The following is a 19,607-nucleotide window of genomic DNA, read 5'->3' as shown; positions in this document are numbered from 1 at the left end:
CTGAGGACGTCAGCTGGGACTGCACTGCTCCTTCTGCAGCAGCCACGGTGGAGCAGCAACCACAGCAATGCAGCAGACAGGGAGAACCTCCTCCCACCCCATCCCTGGGAACAGCCCCAGGAGATTCCTGTGCTCTCCAGCAACAGCTCCCTCTTGTAAAATGCAGCAAAGAACATGCAATTGCTTGGGTTTTTTTCCAGCTGCAAGTGTGAGCACTCAGGAAAATTAGCTCAAACAACAGCACAACACTGCTGCAAACTGCCCAGCCCAAGAGAGCCCAGAAAGATGCCACTGGCAAAATAAAGAGACACTTCCATTGGAGTGAGCCCTCTACTGCCTCAGAGGAATGATCAGCATAAGTATGATTGTATCAATAAAAAATAAAAACATCATAAAAAGTAGTCAGGCAGAGATAAGTTTATGACTAATTATGAATAGCATGTCATGCCCTGACTCCTTGTAAAATAAAATATAGTCTATTTTTACCATCTGGTCCCATGACTTCCAGATAACAGACATGTTTACCTCCAAGGTTGTACCTTGTTTAACATGTCAAGAGTTTCAACCCCATGCAGAGAAACCACCAAAGGCTCCTGCATCCCACAGAACTCATGGGAGCATGACTGTGTTTGATCCTCCTTAATGTAGCTTATCAGTAAATATCAACTGAAATTCATTGTAGATACAGATTAAGTTCTACATATACATCTACAGGATTTATGAAGTCCCAAAATATTTAGGATATTTAGGTTTTTATCCAAGAACAACAGGAGCAAACACCAGCAAAAAATAAATGCAAATCAGGTATTGATGTTGGCAGCAGTTTGGGAATCAGAGCTACAAGCAGGGTGGGGATTCACATCAGTGACTCCAGTACCCAACAATTTTACTTTGACAAATTCAAAATGGTGATTTAACATTTGCACTATCGATGCAGACAAAAAACCTGCAGAATTCTCCCACCAAAATCCAGAGAGAGCTGCTGGCACTGCCTCTGAGGTGTGATACACCCAATTTGATTGACTCTGGAACAATGACACGGTGCTGGCAGCCAACACACGTTTTCTGAACCCGGTGCCCTCCTAACAGAAGCCCTGCTTTGGCCATCCAAATTGTTTTACTAAAACAAAGTCAGATCACTTGATCAGGAATGGAAAAACCTTTCATATTCTCCCCACACTAAACTCCAGCAATTTTCAGCGGTTTGAATTTATGTCTGTAAAAAGTTTAATGAACTTTCAAAGGATTCCAGGGAAGGAGGGACTAGTGGCAGGCATTATCTCTGGGAACTGGTCCTCCTATAGAGCAAGGGAGAACCAAAAAATGAAAAGAAACAGAGGGTCCCTTGGGCAACTCAGGAAATGGCCCAAGGTGTAAGGAGATGAATGACAATCCTTGCAGCCTCCTAATGGAGCATAGCCACGGGACATTCCTCTTACTGTGAGAGCATTTTGGAGCCCGGGTTCTGCTGACTGTGAAGGCAAATGTGTATAAATAAACAAAGAGCACGCTGGCAATGATGTTAAATGATGCTTCATATAATTATCCCTATTCTGTGGTACCATTAACAGGCAAAAGCACAGAATCTTAATGACCAGGTTCGCATGGCAGCCTGGATTTGTTGTCTGACACCACGTGGCTGTAAAACCTCCCCACGAACACAGCTGCTGATGGCACAAGACCCACAGGCAGACAGCAAGAGTCTGTTTTAGCAACAGACAACCCATTTTGTGCATGAAACCAGCAGAGTCTTACTGCTGGAACCTGAAGTGAGGCTTTCTCCACTTACCCAACAGCCTGACAAGAGCCAGGCTCTGGTCCAGCAGCTCTGTATTCCCTGCCCTGTGTGGGAATTCCCATCCAGTGTGCACCAGGCTGCTCATGGACCAGGATGTTTGTGGCCAGGGCCTGTGTGATCAAGCAGGGTCCTGCTGACCAGGGACTTTGCAGTGCCTCTGTCCTTATTTCAACTCTAAAAAATCCAGGTGTTTCAGAGTTCTTGAGATTCATGTGAGTTACTTTAAAGCTTCTCCACTGAGGCCAAGAGCTTCAGGCCAAATATTTGAAGGTTTTTGTGGGCAGACTGCACACCACTTCTTGTTACAAGAGAAGCAGCAGCAGGACTGGACTAAGTCAGTGCTGAAGCACCTTCTTTACAACAGAGGACACTCTTTACATCATGTAGCTCTTAATGAAACCAAGCCACAGCCACAACATGAACCCTACACAGCTCCAAGGCACAAAGCCTTGATATTTTATTTCTCAGCTGTATACTTACCACTTAACTCTGAAAAATATTACTTATAAAAGATGATTCCTAAAAGCAAAGTTTGGAATTTTATTACACCTCTGGGCTAGATTGGCTGATCTTTGAAGAAATAGGGTTGTACCCTTTTCATCTGATATCCACAGGACAATATTTTAGCAGTGAGAGGGGTCAAAAGAAATAGATCCACAGGGCTCTTGGCACGTGATGCATGTTTAGCCAGCAAGGCCAGCACTGCCAGGCTCAAAGGGCACCACACAGCCTTAATAATACAACACTCTGGAATTTGATGGATTATCCCTACCAAAGTGGGAAGATACCATCCAAAAGGCCACGAAGCAGATGAAACATGTGAAAAACACTCAGAAACGCTGACAAAAAAAGAAGGAGAAAGTAGTGCAAGAAGGAATCCCTGTGACACCACACTCATTAGCAGTGACACAGAGACTTCTTAACCTCAATAATCAAACATCCCTTCCCATTTTACAGAGCACGCAGATTATAATAACCACTTCTGCTATCACTGCTGTGTTTTATCTTCACTTTGCTGTGTGACCTACTACAATTATCCCTTTCAGAGCTTCATTTATTCCCTAGAGAAGGCAGGACTCCCAGGCAAAGATAGCCATGATGGATCACGGTGTGGAGGAGCTGCTGGACCAAAGTGACCAAACTGCCCTAGTGCTGGCAGGTGACACCTGTGGGCCATGCTGGTGGGAGAGAGGGGCAGAAGGATTCCTCTCTTGTTCTGAGCCCATCCCAGTTGGCTGCTGCCAACTCCCCACCTTTAACACTCTACAGCCTTGAAAATGTCACTGTGTCTTCAGGAAGGAAATGGCTTATTGAGAGGTCATTTAGCTGACATCAAAACAAGCTGCTGTTTTAAACACCCAATCATTTACACTTTTATTACCCTACCATTCCCTAATTTCATCTCTTTCCTAGTCTAGGTCCAAGGGCAGGTGGTGAGCCATCCACCCAAGGTGCTGGAACTGCAGCAGGACCAGCCAGGGACACCAAGGGAGCTGCATGCTGGGCTTCTTTCCCTTCCCTTCTCCCTTTGTCACAGCCAGCTGTGGCTTCTGAGCTGCCTTCCTCCTTGCCAGAGGACCTGGAGCCTTTTCTGCATTTGGAGCAGGAGAAACATTCCCGCAGGCAATGAGAGGGGAAAATCAACATGGACAACAGAAACAGTTTGGAATTGCTATGTATTGAAAATTAACTTCTATTTTAACTACAATTTAATCCATACTTTTCTTTGGTAAATATGCCAATAGGTGTTTGCTGCTTGCAGATTGTCACGCTAAGCAAAACATCAAGTCAATTTGTTTTAAAAGAAATTGATTTGAGAGCATTAGATTCATCAGCATTCCCTTTATCCAACTGAAAACAGAGTCTGAGTAATGACTCGATATTCTACCCCAAATCAAATCTTTAGTTTAACTTTTTAAAGTACCTGAATAACTTCTTTAAACACATGATTAACTTTTTAAAGCAACCTATGTCTGTTGGGACACTGCCCATCCATCACCACGGCACTTCCCATCAAACCACTGCTGAAATGTTCCCAGGCAGGAGCTCTGCAGACAAAGCTGTTTGTCCTGGGCAGATCCATCAGCCCAAATTGCCTGCAGATTGCCAAAGCTGAGCTTCCTCCTAAATCATGCCACACCATGTCCTGGTTGGAGAGCCAGCTCTCAGGGCACTCCAGCTGCTGGGTGATGAGAAGTGATGACATGTCACTGCCTCCAGAGCCATTGGTACAGCCTATGGTAAAAAACGTGGCAGACCCTGACTCAGGGAAGAAATGATGATGTCTTGCTCCAGATTAGAAGGCTGAAGGATCTGCTTTATTAAAATAATACTATAATACATTAATATACTATTTAAAGAGATATTATACTATTCTACATACTTACTTCTTACTTACCTAGCTAACAAACTCGTGACTCTCTGCTGAGTCAGAGCCACAGCTGGATCCATTGGTCAGCGAACCCAAACAACTTCACCAGAATCCAACCCAGCCATCACTGCAGGTGAACAATCTCACACCACATTCCACATGGGGAAAACAAAGGTGCAGAGATAAATATTGATTTCTCTTCTCTCTGTGCTTCTCCTGAGAGACAGAATTATGTCTCTGTCCAGAGAATGTGGATGTCACAGTGCAGCCTGCAAGGGGGGCAGCTCTGAAATTCAGCTGTGCCTCAGCAGCACCAGGAGCAGCAGCCTGTGGAGCAGGGAGGGTACAGCATCCCACCCTCGGCCTGTGCCTGCTCCCACCAGCAGCAGCTCTTTCTCAACAAACACCTGGCAAGTGTATTTTTAAACTGCATCCAAGATTTGAAGGAGCTGCCTCCTGGGAAGGTCAGGAGAGGATGAAGAGGCTTCCCTGGGGAATCTGGCTGTTCACTCTGTACCATGTGGCATGTGGCCATCGCCCTGCACCGCACGTCCTGTCCCAGGGAGGGGGACTGGCAGCCCCCCATGGCTCATTTCTCAGCACAGGAACTGCCCTCTGACTGCAAACCACCTCTTCAGCTATGGGACCAGGCAGGTGCTCACACCACAAGGCAGGAGTGATACCAACACTGCTTCTCTGGGCACCACTGCCTCCCCTGCCACACCCCCCATACAAACTGCCATGAGAGCACTCATGGAGGTGGACCAGCCTTCCACTGAAAATGTTTGGACAAATACTCTCAAAGCTTACATACTTTTCTTAATTTTGCTTTCTAAAACAACAGTATTAGAGGTCTCCCTTTCGGCATGAAACAAAGAAATGTGACTTTCCCCTTCCCACTCATTTTATTCCATGCTGACATTGCTGAAAATTCTATTTTTAAATAGAATTTCTTTCTGATGATGTATATTGGCAATCAAACGCAGACACAGCATGGTTTTCTGACAAGTTAAAATTCTATGGTATTTTTTCCTAAATAGTCTTATGTACTGATTACTTAGAAGAGTGAATTCCCTGCAAAGCTGTACCCAGGCACTCGGTTTTTGCTCCAGCTGATAAATGTAAGCAATAAAAATATGTTCCATTCTACAGCAGTGCCTATTAAAATGTAAACACCACTGGAAGATTTTGAGCAGGCTACAGAAATGCTTTATTCAAAAGCAAAAGGCTGTCTGAGGCTGCCAAAACCTGGCACAGCGCATCCATTCATCAAACAGCCTTCCACCAGTCAGTGGGACGGTGCCACAGGGGTCAGACTGGGAGCACTGGTGCTGTGACTTTCCCTTCTCAGTCTACAGAAGTCTGGAGCTGCCATGATGGGTTTGGTGGGTGCACAGCACCCCGTGTTCTGCTGGGAGAACCACGGCACCAGGTGCTTCCCCTTGGCCATGCTCAGCCCCTGCCAGAGCTGTGGGGAAGCAAATGTGTCCCACGTTGAGACAAACTTTTCTACCTCTGAGGTCAGAGGTGCATCTACAGCCTGCATGAAGAAAGATGCTGATGAATAGAAATGCAAAATGTCCCTCATGAATAATTCATTGAATGTGTGCGAGTAAGCTATAGCAGTGTAAATATATGTACAGCTACAAACAGATATGTATATATGCAAATTAACAAAGGAATGGCTCAAGTTACCCACATGGAAAACTCCCAGTGACCTGAGGATGTTTGCTTCACATGGTTCAGACACATCAAACTGTAACTAAAGAAAGAGCCTGGAATTTATCAAACCATGGTGTAAAGCCGTCCTTGTACCGTTCACTCGAGGCATAGCAAATCCTCCTCATTTATTTACGTTTGTTTTTTTTCCTTAACTCAAGTTTTAGTCTCCCAACCCATCCCCATGAAGTCCCAATTGCCCACGTCACCAGGAGCCATCAGCTCAGCACCACCTCGTCCATACTTGGCAGTGAAATTACATGAATAACCATTACCATGGCAGGCCAGCAAGTGCATTAAAACCCTGGAATTCATATTAACAACACAAGAACATAAATGACAGACATAGGTGCAGGGTCCATCGATCATCTCCTTCTCCCTCACAGCAAGAAATGTGGGATCACATTAAAAATAGAACAGACACCTGCAACTAGACGGGTATTTATACAGAATATTGTGACAACTGTCATTTCACATTAGTCAGCAAGATCCCACAGGACTTGGAGAAGTATTAACTGTGCTGCATTCTCTTTTTTTTTTTTTTTTTCTGGTAAAATATAACAAAATCCACTTTCTTGATGGTTTCCTGGTGGGGATTGCTCCTCTCCCTGAAGTCATTCATGAAATAAGGATGCACCTCCAAGAGCCTGGACAGAAAACGCTTTACCTAGGCACTGAAGTATGGAGAGAGGGGGAGTTTTTGTAATTCTTCTCTTGGGACTAATCCATGCTTTTTCACGATATTTTGATGACACCAAACTCAAAAAATTACCATAAAATGACCCAAAGTCAAGGCAGACCCAATGCACGATGGTTATCTGATTAATAATTTAATTTTGTGAAAATCAAATTGTGAAGATCAGAGAAGGACTGTGCACTCCTAAAAGCCTATTTATTGAACAAGTTCCTAAAAGATCTGGAAGAGGAAAATTCCAAATTCCATAGTCAGAGGTACAGAGGCACTTCTGTTTATTTACAATAACAAAAATGCTTTGCCCATACAGATGAAGCATTTCAAGGTCTTGCTTGTTACCCTGAGCCTCATGCAATAAAAATAGGACTTTTGTGAAGGTCCTAGACACTCCTTTTATTTGGTGAAAGACATTTACATCACTGGAAGCAAAATGTATCCTCAACAGCAATGTAGTTCCTGTCAAAAAACACACTGTGGCCTACATTTTACCATCATTGCAGTTAATCATTTATACACATGCAGAGGCACGTGGTGCTCGCTGAGAAACACCAAGTGTGTCCCAAAGAACATGCAGCAAGTACTGGCAAAGTGAATAAGGACAGAGGAAGAAATACCTTGGATACAACCTCTGATGGGCAGGGCTGGAGAGACAGGAGATGATGGACAAGGAGACAGAACTGGAAGGGACAAAGGGAACTAGGGAAACAAGGGTGAAATCAAGACAAGAATATGTCAACAAGACAAAACACAAAAAACTTTATGAGGAAGAAGACGGTCTTGAAACAGATGGAGAAAGGGCCAAGATGCCACCAATGGGTTCCAAAGAAAAGGTGACGGAATTGGGATGGAAGACAAAGAGAGTGCTGAGTGCAGCAGTGGGTCAAGGGAAGCCACAGGAAGGAGAAGGATGTTATCAGAGCATAGGAAGGCTTTCAGCAGCAGCAGCTGAAGAAAATGGGGGAACATCTGCAGTCTTCTGGAAAGAGCCACAGAAATGTTGTTTTAGAACAACTCACACAAGAGAAGAAGCAGAACTTCCCTGATCAGAACTACAAGTAAAATGTAATGTGGCACAGTGTAAAGTGGAGAACTGACCTGCCTGTCATTTGATGCCACCAGAAGCATTTTATAAACACACATTAAAATTCAGGTTCTGAGTGCCTCTCGCTGAGGGAACTGGAGAGGGCATGGCCTTGACTCGTGTCCTGGCTGGCACCGAGGTCCCCAGCTGTGCCGACTCAGAGCTGTGCTCCCGACAAAGGCCATCTGTCAGTGGCCTCTGACATCCCAGTTCTCCCCCGCCTTGTCCCCGTGTCCAGGGCATTTGGGCTTGTTTGTACCAACAACACTCATGGTGAAGCACAGCCTGTCACACAGGAAGCACAGCCTGTCGCACAGCTCCTTGTCAACCGGGCTGGGAATTGGCTCAATGATTCAACCACGCTTCCCTCCCATCCCATCAGTGGTTGGTCCAACCCCAGCCACCCCCTGCCCAGCAGAGGGGGGCAGGACACCCATCCCAGGCTCTGCAGGGCTTGGAGGAACCTGTCATGGCACTCTCAGCCAGGTGGAAGACATCCAGCTGTGGGCTCCTGAAAGAGAGGGGACAGAACCAGCATGGCCATACACAGACTGTTTGACCAGTACAAGTGATCAGCCCCTTGGAGCATCATTCCCCAGCTCTCCACCTTTGCCCATCTTTGCATCATGACCAATATCTTTTTGGAAGATAAAGGCACAACTGAATTCAGGCATCAGTAGGTGGGATTTTCCAATGTGTGCTGTGCAGGCCAAATGATGTTGATGCCTTAAGTTTTAACTTTCATATTATCCAGATTCTCTACTGCATCAGTATATAACTCTGAACTCCATATAAAGTGTTAGCAAGTTCTCTTCACAGTTCAGTCACACAAAACAATCATTTTCTAGCCTGAGAACCAAGGACACCATTGCAGCTTCAGGCCCAAAAAGTGTAAACAACAGTGAATTGAGGAGAGCAAACTGGGAGGATGGAACTCCAAACCTAAAGCTGTAATCAGACAATTAATCCTAATATGTAAATGGACCAAAACTTATAAAAGTGTGAAAACTCATGACCCATCATCCATCTTGGGTGTAGCTTTGGTCAGGCTCTTGCACTGCCCAAGGTGTATCCTTAGAAGGCCTTTTAATAAATCTACTTTATTCCTTTAACACTGTCTAGGCTCTGTTCTAGGTAGCCTCTCAAGGCATCAATCCCAGCTGTTCCTCTTGACCTTGCAATCTCTATTTTAATTAATGTGTCTTCCTGGTTACAGAATATCAGGGATATCAAGAAACATTACAGCTAACGATCTTGTACTTGGGTTTTCCTCCCACCACGGACTTTCAACAACCGTTACACATTTTTCTTTGATTTTGATAATCTAATGTTAAAATCACAACCTATCCCAAATCCACTTCAGATTTTGTCCATTTAATCAAGAGTTCAGCAATTTCAAATATGTTTTCACAATTCAAATACTGGGTGGTTGCACACTGAGCCAATCCTTTGATATCTGAAAAGTTCTCCAATGCCAACCTCACAGTTTTAATTTTCTTGATATTGCAGGCAATCTAGTTGATCTTACAGATGATTCTGATTAAATGAGCTTTTTTCTCTCTCCAGTTCTCACAAAAATATATAAAATATTTACAAATATGATACAATGAACTTTATGTTGTTCTTCTGCTTAGAGCAACACTTGGTGCACAGATGCTGACATTTCTTAGTCATTAAAGAAACTAAACCTAAAATTCTTTAAAACTGTTTTATTCAATACTCTATTGGGGTTTTCCTCTAACAGCAGTTACCGCACAGCTCTCATAGGTTATATATAAAAAGAGTTATTTTTGTGGATAAAAGACAACAAGAAGTCAATAATCTTTGGGAGACATCCTTCATTGTTCTGCTAGCACAGGCGCATCCAGCTGCTGATGACCCTTAATGTTCCCCTGATATTGTTTTTTGCTATAAAATGGAAGATCTAATATATGCTGAAGGTCAGTCCCCACCAAAGACTGCAATCAGTGATAGCCTTCATAAACTCACTGAAATTTGTAATATTGTGCAACACCCTCTGTCCTGTCACAGCAGTGACTCCACTGAAATGTTCTCTGCCCAGGATGCTGCAGAGCTGGAAGTGCCCCCACTGCTGCACCAGGAAAAGCTGATCCACAGGTCACACCAGAGCACATGGAAGCTGCTGGCACAGGCAGTATAACCCCATAAACACTTGATGAAGAAGGATAAAGCCCTACCTACATTCCCCAGTGGCCACCCCCCCCCTGCTAGGGACACACATTTGCACTTGGGGCAACAGCAGAAGAAAATCCATCCTTTCAGTGATCAACTCTAAAGGCACAACATCTTTTAGAAAAAATTGTAACTAAAACCTAAACTTCTTGCCATAGCTTGGAGTCAGGCACTTATCTGAGGGACTTTTAATAAGTAATTTAAGTAATTAAAAAGTGAAATATACAATATGCAAGAAGCAGCATCAGTGTGTCACTGCTCTGTGGCACGGTGCTCCTGATCCTGGCCAGTGGCTCATAATGACTCCAGTGCCACTGGAGCACATTGTTGTGGCTCCATGATGGCTTTTCCAAAGGGTTTTCCATCCAAGCCTGAGCTTGGCTCATGTTGAAATATGTTTGTCACCAACAAGTAGAAAGTATATTGGGTAATTGCTGCTGGAATTCAACATGTGCTGTATTTAATCTAGGAGATGCAATTTACTGGCTGTATTCCAGTAAAATAACTTTATGGCTTTCTGTCATGATAAATAACTGTTAACAGCATAATGGAATTAATATTTACTTTGAAGCTATGCTGTCTATTCAAATAAAGTTGCTATAAATAGAATCATCCCCATGCCACTGAGCTTCCAAATGCTGAGAATTGACAAGGCAACAGGCAAATACTAAATTCCAGTTTCCTCCAGCCCATGATAAACCTTTTGATTTTGGGTTTGTGTTTGAAACCCTTCTGTCTATTTTATACAGCTATGATAGTTCAAGAAGTGTTAATTCAAATGTGGGACAGACAAGGCAGGAAGGGTTTTTGGGGTCTGGGAGCTCCCTCTGCCTGCCCTAGGAATGGAGACAGTGTAGGATGGTGGCTCTGGACAACCAGGCTTGGAGCTAGGGGCAGAAACCTCAGCAAGTGTTCACAGGCAAGTTCATGATTTAACACACAAAAATTGATCAAGTTTTTGTCACTATAAATGTACTTTTCATAATTCCAACAAGGAGAGATTAAAAAAATACTAGAAGTCTAACCATGTCTCTTCTTCACAGGGATGAAGGGAAGTACACAGAAGGCAGAAAAGGAGATGGCATTTCACCTTTTAAAGCTCAGAAACATGCTTCCTTTTAGTAGGAAAATGCTAAAATAAATTGTGCTGGCTATGGTAGGACATTATACACACAATGGAAACCTGCCTGCAGGGACAACAGTGAGCCTGACCAACAGAAGGACAAGGAAGGGCCAAGCCATTGCTCCCATCATGCTTGCTCAGAAGTGCAGCAGGAGGATTAGGCAGTGCAACAGAGTCACAGGCGTTGCAAATCCTCCTCACAATACTCCAGCATGCTCGTGTCACCTCATCCTGCTTTTATTCAAAATTTCTTCATGGCAACAAGCACACAGAAACTGCAGGCAAAGTATAACCATCAACAGAAACGCCCACACAGTATCAGAGAGTGTCTGGGGTCAGACAGAAGGTAGAATCTTCACAAACATATTTATAGTGCTCTAAGAAGCTGCAGTCCTCTGGAGCACAGGGTCTTTCAATGGAAAAACACCACGGATTTATCATGGTGACTGACAAGGATCCACTCCAGCAGCGTGGTGCTGTCCAGAGGGAGTGCAGAGGGGGAATGCCGAGGTGGGGGCTGCAGTGGTCAGTGCTAGCCAGAGCCAAGAGGTGCTGGGGCACCCAGCCCTGCCACTGTGGGAATGCAGAGCTTCCCTCTGGCTGCCCTGGCAGGTCTGGGACCCTGGCAGGGGTCAGGAACCCCACTGGACAGAGCCCCCAGAGACACTGGCTGTGATCTCTGTCCATGGAAAAGAGTTTTCAATCTTACAGGATCAATTACAAGCTCTGAGTGTTTGATATAAGTAATAATTAAGTGTGGCACAGGTGCAAAAGTAAAATTTTAGGATTCTAGATGAGGGGTCCAAAGGGGACAAGATGGAGGAAATTGGGTGTGTCTTGTCCTTTTTCTCCTTCTTCATGCCCTCCATGTCTCACTGTGGTGTTGGCATTTTTCTGTTGGTTTAGGCTGGGGACACACTGTCCAACGTAGGTATTGGCACGTTATTGTCAATCCAGCCCAGGGCGTTTCTGGTATTTAATGTTTGTCACATCCCACTGAGGGCAGAGCCCCACACGCTGCCCTGCAGGACAGAGCTGGGCAGGGCAGCAGAACATGTTGTAGATAAACAAGAATAAACAACCTTGAAAACGAATTATGGCTTCTGCTTTGGCAATGGGGCAGAAAGACAGAGACTTTTTACAATCTCAGAATCATCAATATCGTGGATTCCAACGTGCTACCACCAACAATCCCCTGCAGAGGCACCGAGACACGGCCCGAGAGCCCTCAGGCTTTGCACTGGGAGATCAGAATCTTTAGTGATCGATTTGGATGCCTGAACTCTTCACCTCAGGAGAGTTCAGAGCTGCTCTACCTTATTCTGAGAACTCAGCCAAGGATTGCACCGAGCGCAGCTCTGCCCAGCGCTGCAGTTCGAGCTGGACACGGAGCCCTCTGGTACAGCTGTGTCCAGCTGCTGTCCAGAGGACGGAGGGGCTCCAGCTGTGGGGGAGCATCACCACAGCACCGAGCGAGGCTGCAGCAGAGGGCTGGGGGTCCGGCAGCCCCCCGGGACCCGGCGGGGTCTCTCCCGCACGGAGCTCGCTGCTGATCGCCGGCAGCCACGCGATGGCAGCAGAAATGTGGGAACACCGGAGCGGACCAGCATCATCCCCCCGCTGCAAGGAACAGCTGCTCCGCAAAGACCGGGCAACTGCTACACGTAAGCCAACGTCTGCCATGGTTTTAGGGCAAGCAGAGAGTGGGAAAGCAGTTTTTGTCCCCGAAATACAAGAATTCACACTTTCTGCGTTCCTGATATTACCAACAGGATCACTCGGGTACAGCTGTCTCCCCCGGCAATTTCAATCCTACAGCAGACACAGCAGGACTCGGAGCACAGCTCCTGCTTCTCGCTAATTCCTGGGTCAGATTCCTGCTGGGAACCAAGAGAACCCCTTGCTGCCGGTGCTGCCAAGCCCATCCCTGCTCCCCTCTGTCATGTCTCCCTTTCACTTCACCCCAGAGTAATAGTGGGCAATTAATGCTTTTTATGTCCAAAAAGTGTCCAAGCACCATCTAATTAATCTTCATCCCTTGCCTATAAAAAAGGGAAGTAAATAACATCCTACAAAGGTGTGACCATCCAAACACACTGGATGTATCTACATTCTAAAATCCCCTCTTGACAGGTTCTGTGTCTGTGTTGCTTGCGGGGGACAACACCAGATTTTATTTCGTAACTCCAGCACCTTCAAACCTTCAAACAAGACTCTGCTCTCCCTGCTCTCCTTCCCCACGCACACCTTGGCGAGCAACATCCCACTTTCCAACAGGAACAGAGGAAATTAAAATGTTTCATGAAGCAATACAGCAAGCAAGGTTTGCCTTCCTGCCCAACAAAGAAATAAATAAAGAGGAGCTCACTAAAAGCCAGGCAGGGAAGGCAGAGCCACCGAGGTTCCTCGCTTCCCGTGGAAGCCCTTATCTCCGTCACAGCCCACAATGCAATTACGAGATTACAAGGCACATGCTGCTCCAGCATCTGGATCCTCCATGCAAACACAGGGATCCCTACAGAACCAGGAAACCTCTTATTCTTGTGAGGAATGGCTGGGATTCTCCTCACAGCACGGCTCCCACTGACCCCTCTGCAGGCACCGCTGCCAGGGACAGACAATGCGGTTCATATTTGTCCACACAGGCACAAAAATAAACTGTGCGGTCAGAAAGGTAAATGCTGACCACCAACTCCAGTCCAAAAAGCATGATATTTATTTTGTTTTGCTGTAAACTCATCTACATTGTAAACCCAGGGATCAAGTCTGTACCAGTACCCCTTCATCCCCATCCCAGTCCCCAGCACGTTAAACCCAGACCACAGAACCAGCAATCCAATCTCCATATATTTTATTCTCAATGTATTTCATTTCTGGCCACCAATCTTTAGATCTCCTATTGGATTTTGTTTTCATAAATGGATTTTCCCACAGAGCTGGCAGAAAATAGATTTAATTTCGAATTTCTCTAAACAGAAATAGTCAATATAAATGTCAATGTGTGTTTGTGCCATGCAGCTGGTGAGGCGACACAAGCCTCACATTTCAGAGGGATGCAGGGACCTGCCAGCGTGTTTTGTGTCTGTATACTTGTTCTAATGCTTTCCTTCATAAGGATGACTAAAAGTATAAATATATTTATTAAAATTCTTATTTCACTGTTTTGTTTTGGGGATGCAAAAAGCAGTATGATGTCTAGCACTGTTTTGCAGGCAAGTCAAGAGGCAAAATTCAATATCAGCAGAGGATTCTGCAAACTGACATCCCCACAGACCCATCACAGAATGGTCTGGATTGGAAGGGACCTCAAGGACACCCTGCCATGGGCAGGGACACTTCCACTACTGTAGGTCCCCAGTTCCTTCTCTCCCCTCAGCACGGGGTGCAGTTGCAGCACCAATTACTCAACAATTCCAATCTAGCTTGATGTTAATGTCATTAGTCCGTAGAGATCCTTTTGGAGTCGTTCACATCAGAACTGTCTTTTTATATCCTAAGTGAAAAATGCTCAGACTACAGTGAATGGGATTTGAATTACAACCCTACCACATGTGGCTCAGCTTTATTCACGCTATTTATTAAACAGGGGGAAAAATGATGATGCAGTCAATTACAGAGCAATTACCTGAGCGCTGCTGCAAACCTGTTGCCTTGCACTGCAGGGATGGTGGCTGCCCTTGACTTGGGCAGAACTTGCCTACGGGGCACCTGCCAGGCAGAGCATCCCCCAAGCCCCTGATCTCAGCTGAATCTTTGTTCTGAGACACCCAGATACTAGGAAAACTTCTACTGATGAAGTTAAATAAACTGTGACAATTAAAGTATTAGAAATGTTATGGGTCTAGTGAAGAAAAAAATCTTCTGGACGTGTACAGGGCATTAGGAAAAGAAGTCAAAACTCAAGAGAATTTGCTGTGACTTTAAGTTACTGCAGGAGAATACATCAGGGCTCTGATATACAAAAGGATTATTGATATGTATGTTCCCTTCTGAAGAGACTCCCAGGAGATCCATTCTGGATTTAACAATAATCCATACTCCCCTTCAGAAATGGCAAAACAATGCTCCCATTTCCCAGGACTGCCTCCAACACAGGAATCATTAAGATGCCATCACAACCCTGCATTCCAGGTGCCATAAACACCAGCTGGAACAGGAATAAATCCCAACCACAGCTCATGAGCAGTCAACACCTTCACATTTTTGCACAAGCATGTGCCTGTGGTGCCCACTGTGAAGATGTGCACACTGCAAAGGTGAGTGTGCCTCAGAAAAAATGGGGAGATGCTGTTGGTCTCTAATGAGCTACAGGGGGTTAATGGAGATGCTGGATAGAAAGGGGATCAGTGAAATCCCAGGAGAGGTGTCAGGACAATGTTATTTGCAGCAATGATGAAGAAGAGAAAAGTGCCCCTCCTTGTGAGCAGTTTCTTCAGGGCCGCTTGTTTGTGTTAATGTATGCACACGTGTGTGTCATATTTCCAGAAAGCCTCTCACTTTAAACTCTCCTTTCTCCTCCAAAGCCATTCCACAGGATTTCTCTGAAATGCATTAAGCGGACTGAGTGAACAATGTGATCCTAATTAGTTTGCAAACTACACAGCTCACCTCTGAGGGTGAGCAAAGCCCATGTAAATTAAAGTGAATTGCAGCGAATTGGCTCAGGCTGCCCAAGGAATCACTCTCCAGATTAGGGCTGCTCCAATGCGCCACCTCCAAGGCTCCCACCCTCCCATTTCACCCACGATAGCAGGGAATAGAGAGCTGTAAAACCACTTTGCAGTTCAGTATTCCATGGTGGGGCTATTTTGCATGATGCAGAGGAGCCCATTTGGTCATTTACCAAAAGCAAAAGTCTGCTCCTTCGCAGGTGCCCCAAACTGATGCCATCCCGCTCTGGTGACCCAGGGCGAGCACAGGGACGCTGCCAAAACCCAAATGCTATGGAAACCTGTGCAAAGTTTTAATGGTGATGTCCCAGGGTTTATGCAGTAATTGAATAATCTAAAATTTTCATTCCTGTCCTCATGGACTAATCTGCAATAGTGTTAAGGGACTGTTATGATATTAATTAAATACAAGTCCTGCATACAAAATTGATACTTTGCATCTCCATCTCCACAAGGGAGTTTCTCTCTTAATAAGACTGAAATCAAGTTTTACTTTTTTTTTTTTTTTTTTTTTTAAAGAAACTCATAAAGATTATCATATTGTACCAAGGGTAACTAACACCCAATCTACAAGAGACCAAGGTATTTCAAATACAGAAGCTCTGGTGCTTGGAGTGGGAATAGGGGCACAGCTCTGCCCCAGCCTTGGGACAGCCCTTCCCCAGAACCACTTCTCAGGCACTGGGGTTTGGAGAGACTAAAATATCCTCAACACAGGATAAAGAGCAGCTTGATCAGTGTCAACCTTCCAAAACACAGATGACGAGAGGGAAATTCACTATAAAAACATGACCTCGTTTTAATTCTGGCAGCAATTTACTACGAATTCACGTGAAGGCGCAGTTACACTCTCCTGGAAAAGTTCACACACAAGAAAAGGTAAAATGCATCCTCTGAGCCAGGCACCTGCAACGCAGAGCAGCACCATCCAGAATCATGGCACAGCTATTCCAACACTCCCCTTACTATTATTTATTAGTTAATATTTTTAATTATGTGAATTGATTAGGAACACATCACCAGGGATCCTAATTAATTAGAATTTTAAAAAGGATCACAGACTAGAGATTCCACAAAGAATTGCACAAAGTGGTGTATTACGGGAAAGGCCAAATTAACTTCTCCTTCCTCGTTTATCCAGCTTTTTCTGAAAGGACTGTGATCAGATTAACCAAGTAATACCCAAACCCCTCCTGTACAGCAATGCTAACCAAGGAAACAGCTTGAAAATTTCAGGCCATTTTCATTTAACATCCACTTGGTTAAGTAGTTTATTCCTCCAAATCCATATTTATTTAAACGAGTCAAAGTAGTTTATTCCTTATTTATGTCCTAAATTTGTTTTAGCTGCTCACCAAATCCTTCTGTAGGGTTTTGATAGACATCAACATCCCTTAGGATCTGATGTAGACTTTTTGTTTCAAAAATGTATTTTTCTATTTACCCAAAACTTGGAAACACAAAGGAGCCATCACACTGACAATACTTGGGAAGGAATCAATTATTCAATCTTCTAATACAAATCCCTGTTCAGAACTGGCTGGCCAGTAGTTTCACAGGGCAGCATGTTCCTCTTGCCTGCCTCCGAGCTGCCATTTCCAGAGCAATGTTTGGATGCTATTGATGCTCTTGGCTGTCGGCTCTGCAAGTACTTTTCCATCAGTGTGACAATGATCCCTATTTATCTTCTGGCTGCAAGAGTGGCTGAGATGATCTGGCAGTGCCACAAGGCAGACAGTTATTTCATGCCCTGTTAAACCCTAATGCGGCTAACTACAGTATCACTCCAAATTTGAAAAAAAAAGCCTTTTTTTGTTATTTTAAATCTACTGCCTACGTGTCCAAGTTGAGAACATTGCTTCCTTTTAGAATGATATCAGCAACCTAAACCCAAAATGCTGTCTGTGAAGTAGCAAGGTGTACTGATTGAGTAATTAGTTAATAAGCTTAAAACTACATCATTTAATTCATGAAACACTTGGAAGTCAAGAAAACAGACGACTTCTGCATTGTTCAGAACAGAGACTGGCAGTGACCACCCAGGTGCTGCCTGTGGATGAGAGAGTGCAAGTACCTTCTTGAAGATAGCAAATCAGGTACTAAAGGGCTCTCAAGCTGGAAAAGGATGCAAGAATGAATGGCTAAACCCTGGTACATCCAAATCACAAAGTAAATGGTTTGACACTTATTTTCCTGAGTGGTGAATGTGATCAGCCACAAGGAGGATCCCTGAAAACTGTGCTTCCTCCAGCTCCCATGATGTGCCTATCTGTATTTGTTACATTCCAGGAGACACACTTCAGTAAAATAGAAATTAATGGGTTCAGTGCAGGGTCCTTTGAGCTAAACACAATCACCACCACATCCAATGCATTCAGGCACTAAAAGGCTGGATAGCTCCAGCTTTGGAATAACCCCAAGAAAGTCCCATTTATTTTCTCGTGCTCATGTGGCAGCCAAAGGTCATCAACAATCTCTTGCTACAGGTAAAGGGACAGCAAAGGGTCTGGTGTTCTGCATTGTGAAAGTTTAGAGAAGTTAATTAAATCACACTCTGCAAACCTGAAACAAAAACAAGGCACCATTTCTGTGATGATGACTTTTTTTTCTTTTTTTTTTGTGCTTGTCATAATAAAACATTGTTATTGGATGTAAAAATTATGGAACAAAGTTATGCCTCTCTGGTGTAATATAATGCAATCCATTTAATACTATTTTAAACCCCAAAACCTCATTAGAGCAGACAGAATGTAAGAATGACAAATGGGCTAGGAGGAAGCTGGAGCACGAGAAGAATTCTGGGCACTCATCCCCTTCCCGTTGCTGGCACTGACTTTGGGGATGCTGGGGGAGTGTCAACCACCAGCACCACGTGGGGAGAGCAGGGTGCCCATCACCCCAACAGGAGAGAGGTTCATGCCTTGCAAAGCATCCTCCAGGCAGGCCTGGGGGTGCAGCTGTAAAGCTCAGCTTAGCCCAAAGTCCAGCCTGGCAGCTGCCAGACAGGCCTGGAGACACAGGTGAAGCTCTGCCTGCCATGGACACCCCAATTACCCCAACCCTGGCCAGGCTCACAGGCTGTCAACTGTAAAATCAACCCAGCCTACACAAACACACACCCGGCAGCCTCACGCTCCTTGGCCAAAATGACACAGCTGAACACTGCAATTACACATTTTAACAGCCTTGGACCACTTTGGCCCCAAGTTTGGTATCCAGTGTTGGGAATATAGCCCTGCTGTCTTAGGAATGAGTTGGGCACAGCTCTGCGGGTGGGCTTCTGCTACCAGAACAAGTAATTGCTATTTAATAAATACAAAACTTGCATAAATGCACTTGTTATCCACACCTGTTTAAACCTTTAACATCAGAAGTGACCAGAGTGGTCAGAACAGCTCTCTCCTCATGTAAATTTAAGAAAGGTTAAGAAAGAAAAGTGGTGTCAAACAATGACATATTTTAGAACAAGCAAGCTTATTCAAAAAATAATGCCTCAGGTGCAATCACTTGCATGAATGTGACTGAGTGGCTGAATACCACCAGCAGAGCAAAGGTTCTCTCGAAACACCCATGGTTTCTGGGCCAAATTTGACAGAAATTCTACTCCTGCTACTGCAAGACCAGCACACAGAAATTACAGCAATTGCTACCAAAATTTAGCTGAGATCTGTGAGAATCAAATTGGACCCATTCCAGCTACCATGGCTACAGAGTGCTGTGCAGCCCACCCTGAGGTGTCGGGTTGCCCCTGGGCAGTGTCTGTTACAAAAACCACAGAGTCTACCAGAAGATGCTCAGTGTGGAGACACTCTACAGTCACACAGCCCAGCCAGCAGCCACACAGGCAGATGGTGAAGCTGTACTCACAGTTTGCTCAAAGGAGTAATAAAGAACAAGTATATTTGCTGGGAGTGGGCTGAGTTGGGGTTTAACCCCAGCCAGAAACAACTACTCAGGG

The 19,607-nt window shown here is 44.8% G+C and overlaps 1 protein-coding gene across 19 annotated transcripts in view; it reads right to left on the bottom strand.

The window, feature by feature from the left end:
* The window catches only part of CAMTA1 (calmodulin binding transcription activator 1), a 225,140-nt gene that overhangs the window by 135,932 nt on the left and 69,601 nt on the right, over positions 1–19,607 (bottom strand). The window lies entirely within an intron of this gene.

Source organism: Lonchura striata, chromosome 21, assembly GCF_050655825.1.
Source record: "Lonchura striata isolate lonStrDom1 chromosome 21, ASM5065582v1, whole genome shotgun sequence".
Classification (NCBI taxonomy): domain Eukaryota; kingdom Metazoa; phylum Chordata; class Aves; order Passeriformes; family Estrildidae; genus Lonchura; species Lonchura striata.
This window is presented reverse-complemented; position numbering and strand designations above follow the sequence as displayed.